The sequence below is a fragment of the Pseudorca crassidens genome, chromosome X (assembly GCF_039906515.1).
Source record: "Pseudorca crassidens isolate mPseCra1 chromosome X, mPseCra1.hap1, whole genome shotgun sequence".
Taxonomy (NCBI): Eukaryota; Metazoa; Chordata; class Mammalia; order Artiodactyla; family Delphinidae; genus Pseudorca; species Pseudorca crassidens.
The window spans coordinates 23,094,945-23,114,758 of record NC_090317.1 but is presented as its reverse complement, the minus strand read 5'-3'; the positions used below and the strand labels follow the sequence as shown (position 1 = coordinate 23,114,758).

The following is a 19,814-nucleotide window of genomic DNA, read 5'->3' as shown; positions in this document are numbered from 1 at the left end:
CTCAAAAAGAAGGGCTATGTCAATTCTAAAAGAATCTCACGTTTGCAAACTCACTAATGAATGGTCATGTACATCCTCTCTCAAATTTGTATCTGCAAATAGTATTTATTGTTTAAAATTATTTGTGGACTATTAGAATAACATGTACTTACTTTAGGGTAAAATAAATGGCATATAGAAGGAAAACATTGTTTCCAAAATTATAAATATAATTATTCAAAGTAACTTGTAAACAGATTCAGATTTTCCTTCCACCTCTTTGATATGTGAATAATTACTTCTTCAAAACTACTATTAATTAGCTAGCACTTTCCTCCCATTGTCATTGACTCATTTAATTTCTATTCCAAAGAATCATGTGCTTTATTTTGGGTGATGACATTACTATCTCCATTTTACAAATGAGGAAACTGAGGCACATTTAGGGGTTGAAATGCTTGCCCAACAGTTGCAACTTGCCATGGACTTAATTGTGTCCTCCCCAAATTCATATGTTGCCCTAATCCCCAATGTGATGTTATTTGGAGATGAGGCCTTTGGGAAGTAATTAGGTTTAGTAGAGGTCATGATGGTAGGACCCTTGTGATGGGACTGGTACCTTATAAGGAGATCTTGTGTTCTCTCTCTCTCTGTCTCTCTTCCTCCCTCCCTTCTTCCCATCTGCAAGCCAGGAGGAGACCCTCATTGGGGAATCAAATCAGCTGGCACTCTGATTTTGGACTTCCGAGCCTCAATAATTGTGGACAATAAGTACCTACTGTTTAAGCCATCCAGTCTGTGGTATCTTGTTACACCACCCTAAGCTAATATGCAACCTTTTTAAATTTAATATTAATTATGTCTTGTACAGGATGATGCAAAAAATATTATCAAGCCGGTTAAGCTTGCAAAGTGTTTCGGCCTGAATCCTTTGTTCATAGTGGAGATATTTGAAATGCACTGAGTACAGATCAACCTTCCACTACATTTTAAAACAAACAAAAATCTGGAATTGTATTTTCAAAGTGAAGTCCAGGTATAACTTGCATCAAATTCCCTGAAAAGCTAACCAAAATTTCAGATTCCTAGAACAAAATCTAGGCCTACTGAATCACAATTTCTGTGGTAGATCACCAGGATCTATATTTGCAAACATTTCCTTTTTTTAAAATGTACTCTAAAATGTGAGGCCTAGCAATTTGGAGGGCTAAGTTGTAGATAGAAAATAGGAGCAATTAGAAAACAAGCATGTCAGCAGTCTTCACTGGAGCTCTTTTGTAAATCAGAAAAACTAAAGGATATGCTAATCCATAAACCACTGTTATTTGATCAAAGACTCCAGTTGTAATGGCCCAATGCCAGTACACCTACCTTTTCAATCTTTTCTTCTACCATATTTTTTCTAGTTTAACTGATAAGTTCATCATCTCCCCCAAAAAGCCAACCCTTGCTTATACTGCCTCTTTTCATCCTTTCATTCACTCATTAATTGTTTACTGCTTTTCAACCATGTGCAAAACACTGTTCTATGCAGTAGGCATAAAACAACTAATTAGATAGCCAAAGGCCATAACTTTATGCCACTTACACGAGGGGGGCAGAAAATCAACACAAAATCAAATAAATAAGCAATTAAATTTATGATAAGACCTATGATGAAAATGAAACATAGTATATTATAGAGAATGATTTAATGAACGTGTGGTGTAGGGTAATTTAGCTATGGTCATTAGCAAAGTTCTTCCTGTGATGGTGAAAGTTATCTAATCTGAGAAATAAATAATGAAAAGGAACAAGTAACGAAAAGGTCTAGAGGAAAAGCATTCTAGGCCAAGGGAATAGCTAGTGCAAATGACTTGAGATAGAAAAAATCTTGGAGTGTTTCAGGTCAGAAGGAAGTCCAGTGGCTGCAGAATAGTAAATAAGAATGGGAATCGTAAGAGATGTGGTAGGAAAGGTAGTCAGGGCCTTCTCTGCCCAGAACCCAGGGCATCCTTCCAAAAATGCAAAGCTAATTATGGCATCAATTACCCAAAAAACTTCAGTTGCTATCAAATTGCACATAGAAGAAAATAAAAACTCCCTCTCTCCCTTCTTACCAGCCTTTTTCCTTCCTTACTTTATTTCCTCATAAATATTTATTGGGAAATTACTATGTGGCCTGTAACCTTCTAAGCACTAAGGAAATGCTAAGTAAAAGACAAAGATTCTTGCTCATATTGGAATTCATCATCTAATTTGAGGATTAAGACAATAAATGTATAAATAAGTACAATAAAGTGTAAAACATATCAGATTGAGATATGTGGCATGGAGGAAAACAATTGGAAACAGGAAATACAAAGTGTGTCAGGGAATCCAAATTTAAATAGAATGGTCATGAAAGACCACACTGTGTATATGACCAAAGTCCTAAAGAAGGTAAGGGCTGGATTCAGAGTCCAGAGTGCTCACCATTACACCATGGAACATAGATACAATACTATTTATAAAATAACTAATGAGAATCTACTGTATAGCACAGGGAACTATACTCAATGCTCTGTGGTGACCTAAACAAGAAGGAAATCTGAAAAAAGGGGACACACACATATATATATATATATATATATACACACACACATACACATGACTGATTCACTTTGCTGTACAGCAAGAAATTAACACAGCATTGGAAAGCAACTACACTCCAATAAAATTTTTTTTAAGAAAAATGAATTTGAATTTTTTACACCTTTTTAATTGTATGGATTATATTCTTTAATTTAAAAAAACTGAAAAAAAATAAAAATAAAAAAAGAAGGTAGGGCTTCCCTGGTGGCACAGTTGTTGAGAGTCCACCTGCCGATGCAGGGGACATGGGTTCGTGCCCCGGTCCGGGAAGATCCCACATGCCACGGAGCGTCTGGGCCCGTGAGCCACGGCCGCGGAGCCTGCGCAGCTGGAGCCTGTGCTCCGCAACGGGAGAGGCCACAACAGTGAGAGGCCGGCGTACCGCTAAAAAAAAAAAAAAAAAAAAAAAAAGAAAGAAAAAAAAAAGGTAAGGGCATGATTCATGTGAATATCAGCAAAAGAAAATTCCAGATAAAAACAACAGCAGGTTTGAATGCCCCATATTGGAATTGTGCCTAAAATTACAGGAACAAAGAGTCAGTATGGCTGGAGTACAGTGAGGAAGGATAAGTTTAGACAAATAACTCGTGTTTCCTTGGTGCCATTTGCAGGGATTCTCTGGTGAGGTTTACTCAGGGGCTTTTGCATGGGTTTCCTGTTGTAGTTCTGATTGCAGTCATCCAGAACATCTTTTTTTTTTTTTTTTTTAACATCTCTATTGGAGTATAATTGCTTTACAATGGTGTGTTAGTTTCTGCTTTATAACGAAGTGAATCAGTTATACATATACATATGTCCCCATATCTCTTCCCTCGAGTCTCCCTCCCACCCTCCCTATCCCACTCCTCTAGGTGGTCACAAAGCACCGAGCTGATCTCCCTGTGCTATGCGGCTGCTTCCCACTGCTATCTATTTTACGTTTGGTAGTGTATATATACTCTCTAACTTCATCCCAGCTTACCCTTCCCCCTCCCCGTGTCCTCAAGTCCATTCTCTACGTCTACGTCTTTATTGCTGTCCTGCCCCTAGGTTTTTCAGAACCTTCTTTTTTTTAATTTTAGTTTCCATATGTATGTGTCAGCATATGGTATTCGTTTTTCTCTTTCTGACTTACTTCACTCTGTATAACAGTCTCTAGGTCCATCCATCTCACTACAAATAACTCAATTTCGTTTCTTTTTATGGCTGAGTAATATTCCATTGCATATATGTGCCACATCTTCTTTATCCATTCATCTGTCGATGGACACTTAGGTTGCTTCCATGTCCTGGCTATTGTAAATAGGGCTGCAATGAACACTGTGGTACATGACTCTTTTTGAATTAGGGTTTTCTCAGGGTATATGCCCAGTAGTGGGATTGTTGGGTCGTATGGTAGCTCTATTTTTAGTTTTTTAAGGAACCTCCATACTGTTCTCCATAATGGCTGTATCAATTTACATTCCCACTAACAGTGCAAGAAGGCAGAACCACAACCTTTTAATGCTCTCTAGTATTATCTGCCTCTTTCTCCATCTCCTCTCCCACCCCCCCATCATGGAGGTCCCACTCCAATACTTGGGGTGCTGTGGGAGAAAAACTGGTTTCTCCAGAAGCATCCTGCACAGCTGAGGAAACCAGGCACTCACTCACTACTCTCCCTTTCCCTGTGGGAGAGGTCACCACCGGCTAATTCAGCTCCATGCAGTGCCGCCACGGGGGAAGTCAGCGCTGGCAAAGCTCCTCTTACCATCTCTACTGCACCTAAACTCGTAATTTGTTTTTTTTCTCCAATGGAGTGCTGGAATCTCTCCTCAGGAAACCTGAACTCCTACAAAGACCAGCTCTCCTTGCTTCTAGACCTTTAACTAGACTCAAGTTTTAGCAGGTCCCTAAAGATGAGGTATACTTTGTGACCCATGAAGATGTGTGCTACACATCAAAAGAACTACCTGAGTTTTCTAATTTATACCAACAGATCTCCGGGACGTGTGTGAGAATGGACAGAATGTTGATGTGTGGGATAATGATGGAACAAATTTAATGTTGCTAAGGCAGAATTTATTGAGATGGGCTCACTAAGCAGAAATTCTGCATTTGATGCTGTGGCGCAGTGAGTGAATTAGAAAAGCCAGATCTGCCTAGTTTTAATGTACAGAAAGGAATTCAAAGGTTTAGGGAGATCTGAATGTTAGAGTGGGTACTTAAGACCTATTCACCAACACAGGGACGGTTCAGAAGACACACCTTTCATCAAAATGCTGAGAAATAAATTTCTGAGGGGACTTCCAGAATCCTTGAAGAGCTCTGTAATTGCTCTTCGGTGTAGGTGAGACCTTTTCATGGAACTCCAGTCACTGAATTGCCTAATCTAAGTATAGTGCGAGGAAATGGCAGGTGGCAAGGGCCAAGGTGCAGCCGTGAACCACCAAAAGCAAGGTAAGTGTGGTTGCTGTAATGGACAGTAGAGACAAGGCAGCAACAGAATAGCCTGAATTATGCAGACCTATGCTGTTGGCTAGTCATGGTGGCTGTAGCGCTGAAACGGATAGAAGCCTACTGAATCATTTCAGTTGTATAATCAGAAAAGTTCCAGGTGAAGTTAACAAAAGTCTAAACTGGATCATAAAAACAGAGAGTTATGGATCCTCAGTCAATTCCCAGTCTTGAGCGATTTTACACACCTAGAACTCCTTGAATGAAGGAGAGGCCAGGTCCCCTTGAGGAAGGATCCCAGTACACTGCCAAAATTTTACACTCTTACGCTTTCTCCCTGCCTTCCCCAAAGGAACCAATGCACTAGAGAAAAGAAAATAATCAGACCGTTTGTGGACTATAAGACCCTGGCTCTCAAAGAACACTAATTTCAGGAGACCCAAAACATCACTGCAGTTGACCATTCAGAGAAGGGAATTATGAAGGTCACGTGATCAGGGAAATCTTAGCTCTGATGCATCTCACAGAGGGCCCAGTGGGTTCCCAAACCCATCCTGTGGTTATTTCCCCCAAAGGATGCATAACTGGGATAAATATACTCAACAGCTGGCAGAATCCGTACATTGATTCCCTGACCTGTGGTGTGAGGGCTATTATGATGGATTAGGCCAAATTAAAGCTACTAGAACTGCCTCTAACTAGCAAAATAGTGAACCCTAATACCACATTCCTGGAGGAGTTACAGAGATTACCCACCATCAAGGACTTGAAAGATGCAGGGGTGATGATTCCCACCACAGCCCCATTCAATTCTCCTATTTGGCCTACGCAAAAGTCAGATGAATCTTGTAGAATGACAGTGGACTACTGTAAACTTTACCAGGTGGTGATTCCAACTGCAGCTGCTGTACCAGATGTGGTTTTATTGCTTGAGCAAATTAACACATCCCCTGGCACCTGGTTTGCCTCTACTAATTTGGCAAATGCCTTTTTATCCAACCCTGTCCATATAGTCCACCAGAAGCAATTTGCTTTCAGCTGGCAAGACCAGCGATATACCTTTATGTCCTATTTCAGGGATATAGCAACTCTCTAGCCCTATGCCATAATTTAATTCTCAGAGATACTGATCACATTTTCCTCCAATAAGATATTGAAACCGGGGGGACCTTGAAGATGGCGGAAGAGTAAGACGCGGAGATCACCTTCCTCCCCACAGATACACCAGAAATACATCTACACGTGGAACAACTCCTACAGAACACCTACTGAAGGCTGGCAGAAGACCTCAGACCTCCCAAAAGGCAAGAAACCCCCCACGTACCTGGGTAGGGCAAAAGAAAAAAAGAAAAAACAGAGACAAAAGAATAGGGACGGCACCTGCACCAGTGGGAGGGAGCTGTGAAGGAGGAAAAGTTTCCACACACTAGGAAGCCCCTTCGCGAGCGGAGACTGCGGGGGGCTGAGGGGGGAGCTTCGGGGCGGCGGAGGAGAGCACAGCAACGGGTGCGGAGGGCAAAGCGGGGAGATTCCCCCACAGAGGATCAGGGCCGACCGGCACTCACCAGCCCGAGAGGCTTGTCTGCTCACCCGCCGGGGCGGGCAGGGCTGCGAGCTGAGGCTCTGAGGCTCGGGTTTCGGTTTCGGACGGAGCGCAGGGAGAGGACTGGGGTTGGCGGCGTGAACACAGCCTGAAGGGGTTAGTGCACCACCGCTAGCCGGGAGGGAGTCCGGGGAAAACTCTGCACCTGCCGAAGAGGCAAGAGACTTTTTCTTCCCTCTTTGTTTCCTGGTGCGTGAGGAGAGGGGTTTAAGAACGCTGCTTAAAGGAACTCCAGAGACGGGCGCGAGCCGCGGCTAAAAGCGCGGACCCCAGAGACGGGCGGGAGACGCTAAGGCTGCTGCTGCCGCCACCGAGGGGCCTGTGTGCGAGCACAGGTCACTCTCCACACCCCTCTTCCGCGGAGCCTGTGCAGCCCGCCACTGCCAGGTTCCCGGGATCCAGGGACAACTTCCCCGGGAGAACGCACAGCGCGCCTCAGGCTGGTGCAAAGTCACGTCGGCCTCTGCCGCCGCAGGCCCGCCCCGCACTCCGTGCCCCTCCCTCCCCCCGGCCTGAGTGAGCCAGAGCCCCCGAATCAGCGGCTCTTTTAACCCCGTCCTGTCTGAGCAAAGAACAGACGCCCTCCAGCGACCTACACGCAGAGGTGGGGCCAAATCCAAAGCTGAGCCCTTGGGAGCTGTGAGAACAAAGAAGAGAAAGGGAAATCTCTCCCAGCAGCCTCAGGAGCAGCGGATTAAAGCTCCACATTCAACTTGATGTACCCTGCATCTGTGGAATACATGAATAGACAACCAATCATCCCAAATTAAGGAAGTGGACTTTAGGAGCAAGATCTATGATTTTTTTCCCTTTTCCTCTTTTTGTGAGTGTGTATGTGTATGCTTCTGTGTGAGATCTTGTCTGGATAGTCTTGCTTCCACCATTTGTCCTAGGGTTCTATCCGTCCATGGTTTTTTTTTAAAATTTATTTCTTAATAATCAATTTTAATTTTAATAACGTTATTATACTTTACCTTCTTTCTTTCTTTCTTTCCTTCCTTCCTTTCCTCCTTTAGACAACGAATCATCCCCAATTGAGGAGGTGGTCTCTGACAGCAAGATTTATGATTTCCCCCCTTTACCTCTTTTAGTGAGGGTGTATGTGTATGCTTCTGTGTAAGATTTTGTCTGTATAGCTTTGCTTCCAACATTTGTCCTAAGGTTCTATCCGTCCCTTTTTTTTTCTAAATAAGAATTTTTTAATTCAATAACTTTATTATACTTTAGTTTATTTTTACTGTATCTTCTTTCTGTCTTTTTTCCTTCTTTCCCTACTTCCTTCCTTCCTCCCTCCCTCCTTTCTTTCCTTCTTTGCTTCTTTCTTTCTTTCTTCCTTCCTTCCTTCCCTCCTTTCCTTCTTTCTTTCCTCATACTTCTACTAATTCCCTCCACTTTTCCTCCCTTTTATTCTGAGCTGTGTGGATGAAAAGCTCTTGGTGCTCCAGCCAGGAGTCAGGGCTCTGCCTCTGAGGTAGGAGAGCCAACTTGAGGACACTGGTCAACAAGAGACCTCCCAGCTCCACATAATATCAAATGGCAAAAATCTCCCAGAGACCTCCATCTTAACACCAGCACCCAGCTTCACTCAACGACCAGCAAGCCACAGTGCTGGACAACCTATGCCAAACAACTAGCAAAACAGGAACACAACCCCACCCATTAGCAGAGAGGCTGCCTAAAATCATAATAAGGCCACAGACACCCCAAAACACACCACCAGACGTGAACGTGCCCACTAGAGAGACAAGATCCAGCCTCATCCATCACAACACAGGCACTAGTACCCTCCACCAGGAAGCCTACACAACCCACTGAACCAACCTTAGCCACTGGAGACAGACATCAAAAACAGCAGGAACTACGAACCTGCAGCCTGCAAAAAGGAGACCCCAAACACTGTAAGATAAGCAAAATGAGAAGACAGAAAAACACACAGCAGATAAAGGAGCAAGATAAAAATGCACCAGACCTAACAAATGAAGAGGAAATAGGCAGCCTACCTGAAAAAGAATTCAGAATAATGATAGTAAGGATGATCCGAAATCCTGGAGATAGAACGGACAAAATGCAAGTATCAGTTAACAAGGACCTAGAAGAACTAAAGATGAAACAAGCAATGATGAACAACACAATAAATGAAATTAAAAGTACTCTAGATGGGATCAATAGCAGAATAACTGAGGCAGAAGAACGGATAAGTGACCTGGAAGATAAAATAGTGCAAATAACTACTGCAGAGCAGAATAAAGAAAAAAGAATGAAAAGAACTGAGGACAGTCTCAGAGACCCCTGGGACAACATTAAACGCACCAACATTCGAATTATAGGGGTTCCAGAAGAAGAGGAGAAAAAGAAAGGGACTGAGAAAATATTTGAACAGATTAGAGTTGAAAACTTCCCTAATATGGGAAAGGAAATAGTTAATCAAGTCCAGGAAGCACAGAGAGTCCCATACAGGATAAATACAAGGAGAAATACGCCAAGACACATATTAATCCAACTGTCAAAAATTAAATACAAAGAAAGCATATTAAAAGCAGCAAGGGAAAAACAACAAATAACACACAAGAGAATCCCCATAAGGTTAACAGCTGATCTCTCAGCAGAAACCCTACAAGCCAGAAGGGAGTGGCAGGACATACTGAAAGTGATGAAGGAGAAAAACCTGCAGCCAAGACTACTCTACCCAGCAAGGATCTCATTCAGATTTGATGGAGAAATTAAAACCTTTACAGACAAGCAAAAGCTGAGAGAGTTCAGCACCACCAAACCAGCTTTACAACGAATGCTAAAGGATCTTCTCTAGGCAAGAAACACAAGAGAAGGAAAAGACCTATAATAACGAACCCAACACAATTTAGAAAATGGGAATAGGAACATACATATCGATAATTACCTTAAATGTAAAAGGACTAAATGCTCCCACCAAAAGACACAGATTAGCTGAATGGATACAAAAACAAGACCCTTATATATGCTGTCTACAAGAGACCCACTTCAGACCTAGAGACACATACAGACTGAAAGTAAGGGGATGGAAAAAGATATTCCATGCAAATGGAAACCAAAAGAAAGCTGGAGTAGCAATTCTCACATCAGACAAAATAGACTTTAAAATAAGGACTATTAAAAGGGACAAAGAAGGACACTACATAATGATCAAGGGATCGATCCAAGAAGAAGATATAACAATTGTAAATATTTATGCACCCAATATAGGAGCACCTCAATACATAAGGCAAATACTGACAGCCATAAAAGGGGAAATCGACAGTAACACATTCATAGTAGGGGACTTTAACACCCCACTTTCACCCATGGACAGATCATCCAAAATGAAAATAAATAAGGAAACACAAGCTTTAAATGATACATTAAACAAGATGGACTTAATTGATATTTATAGGACACTCCATCCAAAAACAACAGAATACACATTTTTCTCAAGTGCTCATGGAGCATTCTCCAGGATAGATCATATCTTGGGTCACAAATCAAGCCTTGGTAAATTTAAGAAAATTGAAATTCTATCAGGTATCTTTTCTGACCACAACGCCATGAGACTAGATATCAATTACAGGAAAAGATCTGTAAAAAATACAAACACATGGAGGCTAAACAATACACTACTTAATAATGAAGTGATCACTGAAGAAATCAAAGAGGAAATCAAAAAATACCTAGAAACAAATGACAATGGAGACACAACGACCCAAAACCTGTGGGATGCAGCAAAAGCAGTTCTAAGGGGGAAGTTTATAGCAATACAAGCCCACCTTAAGAAGCAGGAAACATCTCGAATAAACAACCTAACCTTGCACCTCAAGCAATTAGAGAAAGAAGAACAAAAAAACCCCAAAGCTAGCAGAAGGAAAGAAGTCATAAAAATCAGATCAGAAATAAATGAAAAAAAATGAAGGAAACAATAGCAAAGATCAATAAAACTAAAAGCTGGTTCTTTGAGAAGATAAACAAAATAGATAAACCACTAGCCAGACTCATCAAGAAAAAAAGGGAGAAGACTCAAATCAATAGAATTAGAAATGAAAAAGGAGAGGTAACAACTAACACTGCAGAAATAAAAGAGATCATGAGAGATTACTACAAGCAACTCTATGCCAATAAAATGGACAATCTGGAAGAAATGGACAAATTCTTAGGAATGCACAACCTGCCAAGACTGAATCAGGAAGAAATAGAAAATATGAACAGACCAATCACAAGCACTGAAATTGAGACTGTGATTAAAAATCTTCCAACAAACAAAACCCCAGGACCAGATGGCTTCACAGGCGAATTCTATCAAACATTTAGAGAAGAGCTAACACCTATCCTTCTCAAACTCTTCCAAAATATAGCAGAGGGAGGAACACGCCGAAACTCCTTCTACGAGGCCACCATCACCCTGATACCAAAACCAGACAAGGATGTCACAAAGAAAGAAAACTACAGGCCAGTATCACTGATGAACATAGATGCAAAAATCCTCAACAAAATGCTAGCAAACAGAATCCAACAGCACATTAAAAGGATCATACACCATGATCAAGTGGGGTTTATTCCAGGAATGCAAGGATTCTTCAATATACGCAAATCTATCAATGTGATAAACCATATTAACAAATTGAAGGAGAAAAACCATATGATCATCTCAATAGATGCAGAGAAAGCTTTTGACAAAATTCAACACCCATTTATGATAAAAACCCTGCAGAAAGTAGGCATAGAGGGAACTTTCCTCAACATAATAAAGGCCATATATGACAAGCCCACAGCAAACATCATCCTCAATGGTGAAAAACTGAAAGCATTTCCACTAAGATCAGGAACAAGACAAGGTTGCCCACTCTCACCACTCTTATTCAACATAGTTTTGGAAGTTGTAGCCACAGCAATCAGAGAAGAAAAGGAAATAAAAGGAATCCAAATCGGAAAAGAAGAAGTAAAGCTGTCACTGTTTGCAGATGACATAATCCTATACATAGAGAATCCTAAAGATGCTACCAGAAAACTACTAGAGCTAATCAATGAATTTGGTAAAGTGGCAGGATACAAAATTAATGCACAGAAATCTCTGGCATTCCTATATACTAATGATGAAAAATCTGAAAGTGAAATTAAGAAAACACTCCCATTTACCACTGCAACAAAAAGAATAAAATATCTAGGAATAAACCTACCTAAGGAGCCAAAAGACCTGTATGCAGAAACTTATAAGACACTGATGAAAGAAATTAAAGATGATACAAATAGATGGAGAGATATACCATGTTCTTGGATTGGAAGAATCAACATTGTGAAAATGACTCTACTACCCAAAGCAATCTAGATTCAATGCAATCCCTATCAAACTACCACTGGCATTTTTCACAGAACTAGAACAAAAAATTTTTCAATTTGTATGGAAACACAAAAGACCCCGAATAGCCAAAGCAATCTTGAGAACGAAAAAAGGAACTGGAGGAATCAGGCTCCTTGACTTCAGACTATACTACAAAGCTACAGTTATCAAGACGGTATGGTACTGGCACAAAAACAGAAAGATAGATCAATGGAACAGGATAGAAAGCCCAGAGATAAACCCATGCACATATGGACACCTTATCTTTGATAAAGGTGGCAGGAATGTACAGTGGAGAAAGGACAGCCTCTTCAATAAGTGGTGCTGGGAAAACTGGACAGGTACATGTAAAAGTATGAGACTAGATCACTCCCTAATACCATACACAAAAATAAGCTCAAAATGGATTAAAGACCTAAATATAAGGCCGGAAACTATCAAACTCTTAGAGGAAAACATAGGCAGAACACTCTATGACATAAATCACAGCAAGATCCTTTCTGACCCACCTCCTAGAGTAATGGAAATAGAAACAAAAATAAACAAATGGGACCTAATGAAACTTCAAAGCTTTTGCACAGCAAAGGAAACCATAAACAAGACCAAAAGACAACCCTCAGAATGGGAGAAAATATTTGCAAATGAAGCAACCGACAAAGGATTAATCTCCAAAATTTACAAGCAGCTCATGCAGCTCAATAACAAAAAAACAAACAACCCAATCCAAAAATGGGCAGAAGACCTAAATAGACATTTGTCCAAAGAAGATATACAGACTGCCAACAAACACATGAAAGAATGCTCAACATCATTAATCATTAGAGAAATGCAAATCAAAGCTACAATGAGGGCTTCCCTGGTGGCGCAGTGGTTGAGAGTCCGCCTGCCGATGCAGGGGACACGGGTTCGTGCCCCAGTCCGGGAGGATCCCACATGCTGCGGAGTGGCTGGGCCCGTGAGCCATGGCCGCTGAGCCTGCGCGTCTGGAGCCTGTGCTCCGCAACGGGAGAGGCCACAACAGTGAGAGGCCCGTGTACCGCAAAAAAACAAACAAACAAACAAAAAAAACTACAATGACATATCATCTCACACCAGTCAGAATGGCCATCATCAAAAAATCTAGAAACAATAAATGCTGGAGAGGGTGTGAAGAAAAGGGAACACTCTTGCACTGCTGGTGGGAATGTGAATTGGTTCAGCCACTATGGAGAACAGTATGGAGGTTCCTTAAAAAACTACAAATAGAACTACCATATGACCCAGCAATCCCACTACTAGGCATATACCCTGAGAAAACCAAAATTCAAAAAGAGTCATGTACCAAAATGTTCATTGCAGCTCTATTTACAATAGCCCGGAGATGGAAACAACCTAAGTGCCCATCATCGGATGAATGGATAAAGAAGATGTGGCACATATATACAATGGAATATTACTCAGCCATAAAAGAAACGAAATTGAGCTATTTGTAAAGAGGTGGATAGACCTAGAGTCTGTCATACAGAGTGAAGTAAGTCAGAAAGAAAAAGACAAATACCGTATGCTAACACATATATATGGAATTTAAGAAAAAAAAATGTCATGAAGAACCTAGGGGTAAGGCAGGAATAAAGACGCAGACCTCCTAGAGAACGGACTTGAGGTTATGGGGAGGGGGAAGGGTGAGCTGTGACAGGGCGAGAGAGAGTCATGGACATATACACAGTAACAAACGTAGTAAGGTAGATAGCTAGTGGGAAGCAGCCGCATGGCACAGGGATATTGGCTCGGTGCTTTGTGACAGCCTGGAGGGGTGGGATAGGGAGGGTGGGAGGGAGGGAGACGCAAGAGGGAAGACGTATGGGAACATATGTTTATGTATGACTGATTCATTTTGTTATAAAGCAGAAACTAACACACCATTGTAAAGCAATTATACCCCAATAAAGATGTTAAAAAAAAAAAAAGATATTGAAACCAAGCAGGACCCTGTGGGGCTCCTGGGCACAAAAGTCTTTCTGTGTCCCCTGTTTCTTGATTACAGGAAATAGGCTTCATACAGCACCCATGACCTTCCCTGAGTTCCAATGGGCAAGTTCAAACAGCTCCTAATTAGGGAAGGGAGGGGATGCAGAGACAAGGGAGGAATAGTCAAGAAACAATAGTACAGCCTTGGGGCAGGGTCCTGTTTCCCCCTCAAGGGAGATACAAGACAATATCTTTGAGCTGTTTTGCAGATACTGAAACTCCCACCAGGTGGGAGAAGTTAACTGTATGCTGCCCACAAGCACGTAGACCCCAGACCAGTTGGAACCAGAAGGTTGATGATGCTGACCCCTACTTACCTCACCACCAACCAATCACAAGAATATCCATGAGCTGATCATGCTCTCTCTTAACCATTACTATAAAACTCTTCACTATCCCCTCCAGGTAAGGACACACAGTTTTGTGGGCACTAGCCCGCTTTGGCCCCCTTTGCCTGGCAAAGCAATAAAGCTATTCTTTTCTACTTCACCCAAAATTCTGTCTCCGAGATTTAATTCAATGTAGGGGTACAGAGGCCAGATTCGGCTTCAGTATCACACTCATTCATTACATTGATGGCATTATGCTTATTGGACATAGTTATTAAGAATTAGCACCTATTTACTTAATGCTAAGATATTTGCATGTCAGAAGGTGGAAAACAAATCCAACAAATTTCAGGGTCTTTTTACCTGAGTGAAATATCCAGGGCAGTGAGGTGTGGAACATGTTGAGACATCCCTTCTAAGGTGAATGTTATACACTGAATGTTTTGTCCTCTCAAAATTCATATGTTGAAACCTAATCCCCAATGTGATAATATTTGGAAGCAAGGTCACTGGAAACTGATTAGGTCATTAGGGTGGAAGCCTCATGAATAGGATTAGTGTCCTTATAAAGACCCCAGAGAATTCCCTTGCCCCTTCTACTGTGTGACAATACAGAGAGAAGATGGCTCACTATGAACCAGAAAGTGGGTTCTCAATAGACACCGAATCTGTCAGCACCTTGATCTCAGACTTCTCAGCATCCAGAGTGATGAGAAATAACTTTCTGTTGTTTATAAGCCACAGAGTCTATGGTATTCCATTATAGTTACCCGAACTAAGACAGCAAAGGACAATTGTTGCACCGGGCCCCTCCTAAGACCAGAAAGAGGCACAATGACAAGTAGGCCTCTTTGGATTTTGGAGGCAAGATATTCCCCATTTAGGCATCTTACTCTGGCCTATTTACCAAGGGACCTGGAAAGCTGATAGATTTGAGTGGGGCTCAGAACAAGAGAAGACTCTGCCACAGGTCCATGCTTCTGCGCAAGCTGCTCTGCTACTTGGCCCATATGATCCAACATATTCAATGGTGCTTGAAGTGGCAGTGACAGATAGGGATGCTCTTAGGGGCCTTTGACAGGACCCTGTAAGTGAATCATGGCACAGGCTCTCAGGATTTTGGAGCAAAGTCCTGCCATACTCTGTGGATAACTACTCTCCTTTCGAGAAAAAGTTCTTGACCTGCTACTGGGCCTTAGTAAAAATTGATTGCTTAACCAAGGTTCAACAATTTACCATTCTAACTTAGCTACCCATCATGAGCTAGGTGTTATCTGACCCATCAAGCCATAAAGTTGGGCATGCATAACAGCACCCCATCACTGAATTGAGATCATATACATGATTGGCCCAAGTAGGCCCTGAAGGCACACATAAGTCACATGAAGAAGTGGCCCAAATGCCCATGATTCCCACTCTTGATACACTGCCTTCTCTCTCCTAGCCTGCACCTATGGCTTCATGAGGAGTTCCCTACAATCAGTTGGCAGACGATAGAAGACTAGAGTCTGATTGACAGATGACTCAGCATGGTATGCAAGTACTACCTTAAAGTGAACAGTTTCAACATTACAGCCCTTTCCTGGGACATCCCTGAAGGACAGCGGTGAAGAGAAATCCTCCAGTTGGGCAGAACTTCGATTAGTGCACTTAATTATTTACTTTGCTTGGAAGGAGAAGTGGTTAGATGTGTGAATATATTGCAGCTGTGGGCTGTGGCCAACAGTTTGCCTGGATGGTGGGTGACTTGAAAAGAACACAATTGGAATATTAGTGACAAGAAACTTTGGGGGAAAGGTATGTGGATATACCTCTTTGAGTGGGAAAAATTGTAGCTATTTGTGTCCCATGTGAATGCTTACCAAAAGATGACCTCAGCAGAGGAGATTTTTAATAATCAAGTGGATAGCATAACTCACTCTATGAATACCAGTTAGCCTCTTTCTCCAGTTACCCTGTCACTGTCTAATGGGCTCAATAACAAAGTATATATGATGGCAGGATCAGGAAGATAAGCATGAGCTCAGCAACGTGGCCTTCCATGCACCAAGGCTCACCTGGCTATGGCCACTGCTGTGTCTAATCTGCCAGCAACAGACCAAAACTGAGTCCTCAATATGGCACCATGCTCTAAGGCATCAGCCAGCTGCCTCGTGGTGAATGGATCACACTGGATTTCTTGCATCATGTAAGGGGCAGCATTTTGTTCTTACTGGAATAGACACTTTCTATGCCAGCAGGGCATATGGTCATAGGAACAAAAAGCAAAAAAATTTGCTAGTGGGTCACTAGAAGTAGTAGTGAATGGTACCATTTTCATCCCCTGATTCCTGGATCTGTGATTCCTGGCTATAAGAAAAGCAGCACCATATATTGGACACCAATTCAAATCACATACACCATTCTGGAGAACTTTGCCTCAGCCCTGCAATATTGCCACCTTGCTGGTACTGTAACTGTCTTCAAAAGGCTGTTCCACCATTTTACTGATAGTTGCTTCAAGATGGTGGCGAACATGGTAATATCAGTGAATTCCATGAGCATGGACAATTACCACACTTCTTTTGCTGATAAACGAGTTCCTTGATCACAAGCAATGCTATTTAGAATACTATAATGGTGAATATAGCATTAGGTAAGTCCATGGATGGTACTTTTGGCAGAAGGACTGTGTGCAGGGAAGGCAAATATATTTGTTAATTGTTATTCACATCTGCAGGAATCAGCCATTGTTTTTTTCCTAATTTATTTAACTTTTATTTATTTTTGGCTGCGTTGGGTCTTCATTGCTGTGCACAGGCTTTCTCTAGTTGCGGCGAGTGGGGGCTACTCCTTGTTGTGGTGTGCGGGCTTCTCATTGTGGTGGCTTCTCTTGTTGCAGACCACGGGCTCTAGGCGCGCGGGTTTCAGTAGTTGTGGCACGCAGGCTCTAGAGTGCAGGCTCAGTAGTTGTGGTGCATGGGCTTAGCTGCTCTGCAGCATGTGGTATCTTCCTGGACCAGGTACTGAACCTGTGTCCCCTGCACTGACAGGCAGACACCAGGGAAGCCCCATTTTTCATTTTTAATCTAGGACACATATAAATATCCATGGAGACTACACTTACACAAATATATTTTCAGATTCTACAGTGATTGGAATCATGAACTTAGTGGCACTCAGCTGCTTTAGCTCTCTAGGCATATATATTTTTTCTTCATCAATCAGCTCTCTGCCAGGGACAAATACATGGTTACATTTTATCCAGATTGTCCCATTGTTTAAAAGAAGGCTATTTAAATAACTTGATATATGTTCAGTTTCATGATTTCAGGGCATATGTTGAGTTGGGTACATAACTATGTTAGTCTATTATTTTATGGAACTTGTCTCTGGGGCACATTCATCCAATCATCCTGTTCTTTATAGAGAATCTGGAAGGATTTTGGATGCTCTGTAGAGAATGGAGCAAGAACTAGTGTTATTCATGTTGCCTGTTTCACTCCAACTAGTTCAGAAGCTGATTAAAAAAAAAAAAAGAGTATAGGAATGGGACTTTGGAATAGACAAAAACTGAATTGAAGACATGACTTCTGTTATTATTGTTTTGCAAGAGACACACATTTGTCTATTACTAAAGCTATTTTAACTGAATAAAATGTTTGAATTGGGTTGTGCCGTTTAATAGAGTTTTTAATTGCGGTAGATATATTTTACATAACAGATACTTCTCAAGCACAAATTTGTAATATAAGCAGAGTATATAAATACATAGTTTATTTCTGTATAATCTTTATATTTCTGACTCATTTATAGTTGTTAATGGAATCCAGGTCAATAAAACAGTTATGCAGAGAATGAATGCTATAGTTTTCTAAACTTGCATACTCACACATTGCTCTTTCTTGAAAACTGCTCACTTCCTCAGTATCATAACATTGAAATGTTGTGTAACAAGTTGAAAGCATTTGTTGGAATGCATAGCTTACTTAACAATCTGCCTTTGCTTGTGTTGTAATTTTCCTACTTGACACAAATAACTCATAACTGTTAATCTTTTAGAAGCTTATGACTTAGGGCAATTCAGGTATCATTATCCTCATTAATAGAAGAAACAGCCACAAATGCATTAAAAGTAAAAGGATGAAAAATATATATCAAAGAAAAAGCAACCATAAGAAATCTGGTTTGGCTATTTTAATATCCGAAAAAAATAGCCTTTAAATGCTATTACTAGAGATAAAGTGGGACATTTTATAATGATAAGAGGGCCAATTCATCAGTAATATAAAACAATTATAAATATACCTGCACCTAATAAGAAAGCACCAAAATGCATAAAGAAAAAACTGAAAGGTAGATAGAAATAAACAACTTAACAATATTAGTAGGAGACTTTAGCATCTATCTTTCAATAATGAATAGGACAACTAGTCAGGATATCAACAAGGAAACAGAAGATTTGAACAAGACTATACATCAACTAGACCTAATAGACATCTACAGAACTTTCCACCCAACAGTAGCAGAATATATGTTCTTCTCAAGCACACATGGCACATTCTCCAAGATAGATCATATGCTAGGCAATAATATAAACATTTTAAATGAATTAAACTATACAAAATATATTCTCTGACCACAATGGAATGAAATTAGAAGCCAATAAAGGAAAGAAATTTGGCAGATTCACAAACATGCTGAAATTAAACAACACACTCCTAACCAATGGTCAAAGAAGAAATGAAATCAGAATATATACAGAACATTTTGTCCTCAAGAATAAGATATGAGAAAATATTTAAATACATATTTCATAAAAGAAGATATTCAAAAATCAGAAAAGCATAAGAGAATATGTTCAACATTGATAGCCATTAGGGAGATGTTAAAATCACAACGAGGTACCATTGCACCATGTTAGAATCACTAAAATCAAAATAACTAATCAGGGCTTCCCTGGTGGCACAGTGGTTGAGAGTCTGCCTGCCGATGCAGGGGACGCGGGTTCGTGCCCCAGTCCGGGAAGATCCCATATGCCGCGGAGCGGCTGGGCCCGTGAGCCATGGCCGCTGAGCCTGTGCGTCCGGAGCCTGTGCTCCGCAATGGGAGAAGCCACAACAGTGAGTAGGCCCGCGTACCGCAAAAAAAAAAAAAAAAAAAAGACTAATCATATCAAGTGTTGACAACAATGGAGAACAACTGGAGCTCTCATACATTGCTGATCAATATGCAAAATGGTATAGTCACTTTGAAAAACATCGCAGTATCTTAAACCATTAAACATATACTCTACATATATACACTATATGACCCAGAACTCACATTCTTAGTATTGCCCCAAGATATTTAAAGCACAAGTCCACACAAAAATTTATACACAATATTTATAGCAGCAGTAGTTATCCTCCTAAATGGAAACAACCCAAAAATCCATCAACTAAGTGGATAAACAAACTGTGCTATATTCATATTAAAGAATATTGTTCATTAGTCAAAAGAAAGAAAATATTAATATATATAAAAGCATGGATGGATGTCAAGGACA

The 19,814-nt window shown here is 41.0% G+C and overlaps 1 long non-coding RNA gene and 1 pseudogene across 1 annotated transcript in view; one reads left to right on the top strand and one right to left on the bottom strand.

Annotated features, from left to right (window-relative positions):
- The window catches only part of LOC137216920 (uncharacterized), a 162,785-nt gene that overhangs the window by 124,794 nt on the left and 18,177 nt on the right, over positions 1-19,814 (bottom strand). The window lies entirely within an intron of this gene.
- On the top strand, positions 14,910-16,447 carry LOC137217237 (uncharacterized; annotated as a pseudogene).